The sequence below is a fragment of the Meles meles genome, chromosome 17 (genome assembly GCF_922984935.1).
Source record: "Meles meles chromosome 17, mMelMel3.1 paternal haplotype, whole genome shotgun sequence".
In the NCBI taxonomy this organism is placed as follows: Eukaryota; Metazoa; Chordata; class Mammalia; order Carnivora; family Mustelidae; genus Meles; species Meles meles.
Genome location: NC_060082.1, coordinates 63923449 through 63932771, shown reverse-complemented (window position 1 = coordinate 63932771; position 9323 = coordinate 63923449). Strand labels below are relative to the sequence as shown.

Below are 9323 nucleotides of genomic sequence, written 5' to 3'. Positions count from 1 at the left end.
TTCGGCCTTCCTCTGTGGGGTCACTTGGTCCAGAACAGTCACCTGCTATACTGGGAGGACACAGAAGCAGCCCCAGGAAGAGATGCATGTGGAGAAGACTGAGGCCCCAGACAACAGCCTTGGGAGTGAGCCACCTTGGAAGACAGTCTTCCAGCCCCAGACAAGCCTTTGGACGAAGCAGCCTCAGTTGGACTCTCATGAGAGACACCAAGAGAACCACCCTGCCTGGACTCCCGACCCACGGAAACTGAGATAGTAAACGCTTATTGTTTTAAGCCACTATTTTTTGAAGTGGTTTGTTACACACATAGTTAATACCAGTATGAGCAATGTGGGTTGTCTGGCACAGTCTGGAAACATTCAAAGCCAGCCTGCGTTTGCCATGTTCCCTTTTCTCTCGATCGTGATGCCAGCTACCTTCGGCAAGAAGGCTGCTTCATCGATTCGGGTCCTAGAGCGAAAGCAGCATGGAGCTCAGTGCAGCTGATCCAAGATGGATGTGAAGCGTGAGCAAGAAATAAATCTTCGTGGCTGTCAGCCTCGAGATTTTAGAGTTGTTTATCCTCACAGCATCATCTAGCCTGTCCTGGCTGAAACAGCTACAGATTGTCCATATTCCAAGCTAATTTAAACTGCTTTTCACAGCTGTAGATTCTGGGAGGATTACTGGGGCTAAAAGAGAGCTGATGTATTTTGGGGATCGTAAATGCAGGGAAGAGAGCTAGAGTTTCTACAGTCCTGCCCCAGGGTGTGCAGACAGACAGATCGAGAAGCACCGACCCGCCTCGTCATCAGCCAGCCCGAGGTCCTGCACGTGGCTTCTCACAGGATCAGATGAGAACGGATGGTTCTGCCTTTAAACTCGGGGCTGCTAGCCGGCTGCCAAAGCCATCCGTCCTGGGCTGAGGAGGTGAGAAAATGAAGGGAAGGTGCTTTCCCAACTGCGAGTGGGCATTCTCGATGAGCGCTAACAGCCGTCCAACACCGCTGCGTCACAGTTTAGGGAAGAGTGTGCCAAAGTCCGGACTTTATTGACTTTCCTGCTAATTATATTCTCTTAAGCAAGGAACCAGCTGGAGGAAGCAGAGAGAAGAGTTCAAACTCATTTGCAAGGTTATGTGAGTTTTCCCAGCTTAGAAATCATTGCTTACATAATCTCCCGAGAGAGTAGCCTGGAGCGTGGTGTGTGTGTTTTGGGGGGCGGGGGTCCTAATTGAGAGATACCAAATACCGGACAGGCCTCTAACGCGGGAGTATTACTGTCGTGTTCGTCTCAAGCTGATTTGTGAGGTGCACCAGGCATCGCCAGATCCAGGCGCCCAGTCTTCTAGAACCTTAAGAACAGGCCAGACGATCTTGCTCTGAGGGCAGAGACAGCAGCAGGAAGCCGTTCACCCACCGATACAATGAATCCAGTTCGTGGTTTCTCTCCCAGTTCCTAGGCCTTCCCGAGCCAGGGACTCCATCTCAGGTGAGGAGCGAGGTTGTGTGCGTCTCTGTCGTGACTGTCTGCCCCGCTGTCCCTGCCACGCAGCCCCCGCCCCAAAGCCAGGCATTTCCCCCGCAGCCAGACCTCTGGGAAGGTCACAACTGGCATATCCTCTCTTGCCTGAGGCCAGTGTTAACCCCTGAACCACACTCCTTGCCACAGTACACACTTGCTTTCTGTTTCGTCTCTTCCCACCTCTTCTTCCTTCCTCAGTCCCCTCGACCAGCAGAGGATTGGAGACAGACGAAAACAGGAGTGTTTAAGCTTGTCACCTCTGGTCTATTTCTCCCATCTCCTAGGCTAAATTCCAAAAGGGTAATTGCATTAGTTAGCCCCAAACCCGGCCTTCCTGTGGCGCCAGCTCCCTGCTCCCTTCCTCCTCCTCCTTTCATGGAGCTGGAGCCCAGTTTGCAAAAACCCCCTCACCTTGGGGCACCTGGGTGGCTCAGTCCTTAAGTGTCTGCCTCCGGCTCAGGTCATGATCCCAGGGTTCGAGCCCCCATCGGGCTCCCTGATCAGTGGGGAGTCTCCTTCTGCTTCTCCTCCCCCTGCTTGTGTTTCCTCTCACTGTCTCTCTCTCTGTCAAACAAATAAATACAGGGGCGCCTGGGTGGCTCAGTGGATTAAAGCGTCTGCCTTTGGCTCAGGTCATGATCTCCGGGTCCTGGGATGGAGCCCTACATCGGGCTCTTTGCTCAGTGGGGAGTCTGCTTCCCCCCTCTCTCTCTGCCTGCCTCTCTGCCTACTTGTGATCTCTGTCTGTCAAATAAAGAAATAAAATCTTTAAAAATAAATAAATAAATAAATAAATACAATCTTTAAAAAACAAAACAAACAAAACAAGGCAAAAAACCTCCTCACCTTAATTTCTAATCTGCACCCTGTCTGGAACGTTTCCCTTTCTGGAGACTGGCCATCCTAGTCCCAGCTGAAGCTCCAAGGGCTTCCAGAATAGACCCCTTCTTGTCACACCCTCCACCTTGCAGCCAATAAATGGTGCAGAAAACTGGCCGCAGCTCCTGCCAGCTCCAAGGAGGGAAGGAGGCGGAGAGGACAAGGAGCGGGAATTGAGGGGAGGCTGGTGGGAGGCCCCGCTGAGAACGGGGCCAGGCCCTGGGCAAAGATGGATGGAGTGTGCAGAGGGATTCTTGGAAGCTGGGAAATTGTGCACGACCACGCTGAATCGCAGCCCTGGAGATGAGAGACTAACCGAGAGGCTCGTCGGTTTTCCTTACGAATTTGGCACTTTCTCTAGGGCAGGTACGATTGTCTGTCCTGTGGACAGGGCGTGGGTGATTTTCCTGGGGCTGTTCACTGCACCTTCTTTCCTACGTCCAGCACCTAAATGCACATCGAGATCTTAGACATAGACACCACCCATGCCTGGAGGAGCTTCTGTCTTATTAAACGAACACCTTTGAACCTCCGCTTTGCATTTTATCCCATGCGCCCATGGGTGCCCCACAATCCACAACCCTTTTTGGAGGAGGGCTATGTTTTTCTGTGGGGTGCTCATGGTCAGAAATAGGAAATTTACTTGGTATGTGTGGCCTTGCTATTTAAATACAGACAGATGATCGATAACAGGTGATAGGTAATTTTTTAAATGAAGTTAGAGGAAATTCATTCTGCTCTCATTGTGCCCTATTCTGGGCTGACGGCCCTCAAAAGTTGATTCTCACCCAAAAATGTATATTTTGTATACAGAACACCTCATTGCTCTTCTAACATTTGCTGAGTACCTGCTGCAGGCCAGGGATGATTCTCGGTGCGGGGACAGACGGGAAGAGGACACAGCCCTGTCCTTCAGGAGCCTAGACGGGAGGGGAAGCAGACTTCTTAACAGAAAAGCTGGGTTTGTGCCAAAATAAGGCAGGTGCTATAATAGAGACATCAATAGATTGTTATGAAGAGACAAGAGACAGAGCCCCGAGTGGTGGGGTCGTCAAGGAAGGTTTCACCACTGAGTTGACATTTATGCTGAGTTGAGTAAGTAGGCTAGTCTGACACCCAGTGGCCCGTTGCTGTTCTGTTCTGGGCTAAGTTCCAGAGCTAGCACAGTCCCCGCAAGGCCGCCCCCACTTCATATACCTGCCACAAGTTCGGGGGTCCCCAGGCCGCCTGTCCTTCTTCTGGATGACTGTCTATAAATTTAGGGGCTCTCACGACCACCAGAGTTTTGACAATTTGCTAGAACAACTGACAACTCAGGAAAGAGCTGTATTATGAGTAGTTTTGTTATAAAAAACACATACAGATCAGGAACAGCCCAATGAAGAGACACATAGGGTGAGGTCTGGGAGGGTCCTGGGAGCTCTGCTGAGCTCTGGCGGCCAGAGTTTTATTACCTAGGCACAACTGATTAAACCACTGGCCCCATGATTAAACTCCATCACCAGTCTTTCTTCCCTCCCTGGAGCCAGAGCATCAACGACCCCACTAAAGACCCTCTAATCCAATGGTCCGCTCCCATTCTGAAGCCATCTAGGGGCCCGCAATGAGTCACGTAATGAGTATCATTGCTAACGTAATGATAGCACAGTGATCCATGGGACTCAGGAATAACAAATGTACTTCGATCACTCGGGAAATCCCAAGGATGTGAGAAGATCCATGCTAGGAACCCGGTTTGAAAAAATCACACAGATTCTTTATAACATAACAAATTTGTTACACCAACTAAAATACACTGGGTAGAAAACTTTACCGAATGATTAAGAGTTGCTGCAAGTGTAGATTTTTGGCCTACACGGACCAAAAACGAAGTTGAAGATTTCCCTTGGTCCCTGTCCACAGGGTAGCAGGGGAGCTTGGGCTGGATTAAAGACAGCACAAGTCACCTCTGTTTATCTTCTCCCTGTCCTCAGCCTTGCATCTCCCTCCGCTTCTGCCTGCCGTTCTTTTCATCGGTTCCTTCCAACTTTCCTGCCTGGGAGTTCTGGCACAGAGCCCCCGACTCCACGGACAGCAGCAGCCCTCAGAGCCTGCCTTTCCCTGTGCGCTCCTCCCCAGGGCTGCAAGCCAGATGTCACCACACCCCCTCCCCCAGAGCCCAGTGCTACGTCTCACACCGGCAGCCAGAGGTGAAATCACAGGGCAGTCACCTAGATCGCGTTTTGCAGTCTTCCAAGTGGTCACAATGAAGAAACAAAAATACGGAGTTTTTTACAGAGACTTTGGAAGGAAGAGAAAAAAATAACATCCCCTAGGATCTCTGTGATGTGAGCCCAGTCTCTCATCACGCTCTTCCCTTTGTCACCGGGTTCTCCCTGTCCTCTTCTGGGGGGTGGTAAGGAATCATCATTGTCCTTGCCTTGCAGGCATGAGGTTGGTCCCAAAGGATGGCCATGAAAGAAAGGATTCCCTTTAATGGTGCATGCACACCCATGAATTTTCTCTCTCTTTCTGTTGGGGTTTGGGGTGCTTTTAGGAAAAAATTATGAAAGAGAGGGTAAGGTTCAAACTATAAGCAAATAAAACAAAGTCTCTCCAGGAGATAAAGATTCTATATCAAAATTCCCATTCTTCCCAGAGACACTGGGATTGGGTGGGGAAGGAGGAAAGCTTAGTTTTATTTTCTTAAGGAGTCCCTGGACCTTTCATTTATCCACTGAACAAATACTGAACAACTATGTGCGAGACACTGTTCCAGATGCTTCAAATACAGCAAGAAATGTAATAAAAAACTTCCCTGTGTGGATGGTCTCTTCAATAAATGATGTTGGGAAAAGTGGACAGCTGCATGCAAAAGAATGAAACTGGACCGCTGTCTTACACCACACATAAAAATTACCTCAAAACGGACGGAAGACTTGAATGCAAGACCCCAAACTATAATACTCCTAGATGAAAACAGGCAGTAAGCTCCTTGACATTAGTCAGTTTGCAATTTTTGAATCTGATACCAAAAATAGAGGCAATAAAAGCAAAAATAAACAAGTGAGACTACATCAAACTAAAAAAGCCGCCACACAGTAAAGGAAATCATCAGCAAAACTACAAGGCAACCTACTGAAAAACCTACAGGAAAAACTTCTGTGCTGGTGAAGTTTATATTCCTTTGAGGGAAGAAAAACAAACCAAAAAACATACAATATGGCAGGTGATGGTAATTGCTCTGAAGAAAAACAGAACCAGGGGCGCCTGGGTGGCTCAGTGGGTTAAAGCCTCTGCCTTCAGCTCAGGTCATGATCCCAGGGTCCTGGGATCGAGCCCCGCATCAGGCTCTCTGCCCTGCAGGGAGCCTGCTTCCTCCTCTCTCTCTCTGCCTGTCTCTCTGCCTACTTGTGATCTCTGTCTGTCAAATAAATAAATAAAATCTTTAAAAAAAAAAAAAAAAAAAAAAAAAAAAAAGAAAAAAAAAAAAAAGAAAAACAGAACCAGTTAAGCGATTAGAGAGTGATGACAAGAAGTGGATTACAGGGAGATCAAGACAGATTCCCTGTGAGCTGCCATTTGAAGTGAGTTGAGAAAGTGACAACATTGAAGGGAGGGAGTTCTTGGTAGAGGCAATAAGTGCAAAGGCCCTGAGGTAGGCCTTCACAACAATGCTGGAAAGTCAATACTATTGTTGTCTACCCTTTTTTTTTTGTTTAATTCTTTCCTTCTCCAGTTTCCTCATCCTCTTCCCCCTTCCCTTTCTCTAATCTCTCTCACAACTTCTCCTCTTCCCTTTCCTTCCCTGATTTTCTCCCTCTTCACTTTACATCAGCTGTATCTAGCTCTACCTCGGAGTAGGTAAGCACAACCTTGTCCAGGAAATGCTGAGATTTTTAAGAGGTGGGTGAGAAGAACAGAAAGAACAATCCATCTCACCGAGTGACACTCAGTCCACACATAGCCCTTCCCTGGCTCTGGGCTGCCTGCAGAGCCGCCTTCAGTTCTTCAAACATGCGCTGCCTTCTGTCAACTGACCACAACGTCTCCCGCCGGCTCGGGGGAGTCTGGGAAGCAGGACACGGACGGAGAGGAAGGGACTTCAGAGAACACATTTCTCTACCTGTCAGCAGCCAAACTGGACACTCACCAGGACCTGCCATCACAGATGTCCTGGTGAAGGCATTGAAATCAGAATGTTACCTGCTCAGCTCCTTCTGTGATAGAGGGAACAGAGGTTGTCTCGCTTGTACACAGTTCCAGAAAATGCATTACATTCTATGAGAAGGAAAAACCCTCTTAACGATGGCATAATTTCCACATCCTCTTCTCTTTGAACTTATGCCAGAACATACGCTGTCGTTAGTTCTCCCATCCAGAAGTACTGCCTTGAATCCGGCCACCGGAGCGTCTCCCTCTCAGGAGGGAAGCGCCTGGTGGAGGTGTGCTCGCCTCCGACGGGACGGAGGACTGAGAGACGCTCTGCTCCGTCCTCCTGTTCCGGCCCCTCCGGACCTCATCTTCACTCCACCAAGCCCACCCCGTCCCGTGTCACTCCCTCTGAAAATCCCACCAGCATCCCTCTGTGTCGGCGGCGCTTGGTGTCTCTGCTGGACCCTCCTCACACGTTCGGGTGACAACCCCTCTCCATGTGGAGCACCCCTCCCCCCCACTAGCCTGCAGGCCCCCACGTGTCAGCCTTCTGGTCACTCTTGTCCCTTGAGAGTCCAGTCCACTGCCCAGGCCCAGAAATGGTACAAGACGGGCTGAGGTGCTGCGCAGGCCTCACTTCTGAGGGGCCTTTGTAGACTTGCCTGGGTTTTAGTTTTGAAGTTCTCATGCCAACGGCAGTAGCTTTACTTGAGACACTTCTTGATCTCAAAGACTGGGCTTGGTGCCGGTGTCCTCCGTCGTGATCCCCTCCTCAGCTTTGTGTCTTGTGTGACGTACAGGAAGGTATCACTGGTTGGCGTTCGTAGAACACTTGATGCAAAGCCCAACTCGGCCCAACTCCGAGTTAATGATCAGTGGCAAGGGGTTCATTCCCAGTGTGTGCGGAATCATCTGCCAGAGTTAGAAGAGCGCCTGGAAATCCTAGATTATTCATGTATCATGGGGGAAAAGGGAAGGGATGAAGGAAGAAGAGGAAAGGATGGAGATGATTTAAAAAGGAAAGAGCTAGAAAATGACTTCATTTCTTCTTTCACGCATTCATGGATTAGTTGAATAGAAAACTTCCTGAGCAGAGATGTGAGCTCTTCACTGGGCCTCTGTGATCCCAGACCCTGTCCTGGATCTAAGGAACGCAGGAGGGAACATGGCGGGTGTGGCTGTGGGCCTCAGTGTCTGTGGTCCAGCGCCCCTTGCTAGCCCGGGGGATATGCCTGGCCCAGGTCACATAGCTGGAATACCTAGCGGCTTCCCCCTCAGTTACCACGGAGACCCCAGGGCCAAGAGGAGGGAGGTCCTCTCTGGTATCATCCAGCAGTTTCCAACCTTCTTTCATCTTGGCCTAAGCTGTGGCCCTTCTTCCAGCTGCAAATCCCACCCACACTGGGCCGCTGGCAGAGGGAGAAGGAGCAGCTGACCTTGGGGGGGCTTCAGGCTGAAGGTGATGTATACCCCGAGGACGAGGAGGAAGCTGGCTCTGCCTCACGGCTGGCCCAGCAGAACTGCCATGAAGAAAATTATGAGGTGAATTAAACTTTAATTTGATTTTTATTTGGTTTCAGCAACCAATAAAGGGACAGCAATTTTCCAAGTCCTGTCAGCGGTTGGAGGAATGTTTTGAGGACATCTGTTTTATTAACAGCAGCAACAATAAACGCCAATCCCATATTTGCAGAGGAGCTGCCTTCCAAGGCCCTCTGAGCCTCTGAGCACTTTCCCTGATCTTATCTGCTGCCTCCCCGCCCTCCCGGAGAAATTGTATTTACTGGTAATTAAGCTTAAGCCAGAGTTCTCCCACAGCCCTCAACCCAGGGCACCAGGAAAAGGCCTGCACAGCCCAGGGGTGGGGGTGGGGCAGTTAGGGAGGGAGAGAGGGAGACAGGGAGTGGGAGGGGCCAGGTGCCAGCTCTCATTCCTTCATCAGCCTTTATGCGACACTTGCTGGGGACTCCGCACCCAGCGGCCCTAGTACTGTGTGCTGAGTTTTCTGGGCTTAAGATAGTGTGGAGCGATGTGTGGCCATAGGGAACAAGTGGGAAAGCATTTCTGGTTTGCATAAAATTCCATTTATCTGAAAGAATAGAAAAACACGGAGATTTCCTATTTTCCCCAAGCCCTTTCTCTCTTTTTTCCCCTTCACCTTGCCGAAATGCCTAAATTGCTTAAAAAATAGACAACATTGGGACGCCTGGGTGGCTCAGTTGGTTAAGCGGCTGCCTTCGGCTCAGTTCATGATCCCAGAGTCCTGGGATCAAGTCCCACATCGGGCTCCTTGCTCAGCAGGGAGCCTGCTTCTCCCTCTGCTTCTCCCTCTGCCCACCACTCTGTCTGCCTGTGCTCACTCTCTCTGACAAATAAATAAATAAATAAAATCTTTTAAAAAAAATAGACAACATTAATTCTAAGTACTTGACAGTAAGTATATATGACAGCAATTTCCAAACTGACTGTCGTTTAAGCACAGGAAGTGATATGTTTTACTTGTAGAGGCCAAATGGGATACGCGCAACATCAGATTGCGGAATATTGTTTGGGCAGTAAAAGGAACGTAAGATATGCTTCATCCGGAATGAACCTTGAAAACACTCTGCTAAGTGAAAAACAGTCACAAATGACAACACATTAACTGTTCAAGATAGGAAACAAGAAGTGCTTGGTGATGGGATCAATCACCAAAACACTGCGTTGGCTGAGCAAAGCGATCGAACCTTCCTAGACTTGGGGCAGACCTGGGGCTGGGCTGGGCTCATGGTCAGGGGTGAGGGGAAGGGTCTTAAATGGGTTTGAT

General features: G+C 49.5%; 1 long non-coding RNA gene across 1 annotated transcript; it reads left to right on the top strand.

The window, feature by feature from the left end:
• The first annotated feature begins 1101 nt into the window (after positions 1 to 1101).
• On the top strand, positions 1102 to 4670 carry LOC123928313. The gene is made up of 3 exons (XR_006815661.1): positions 1102 to 1471; positions 2476 to 2749; positions 4357 to 4670. It is a non-coding gene; the product is annotated as an uncharacterized LOC123928313 (long non-coding RNA).
• The last annotated feature ends 4653 nt before the right edge of the window (positions 4671 to 9323 follow it).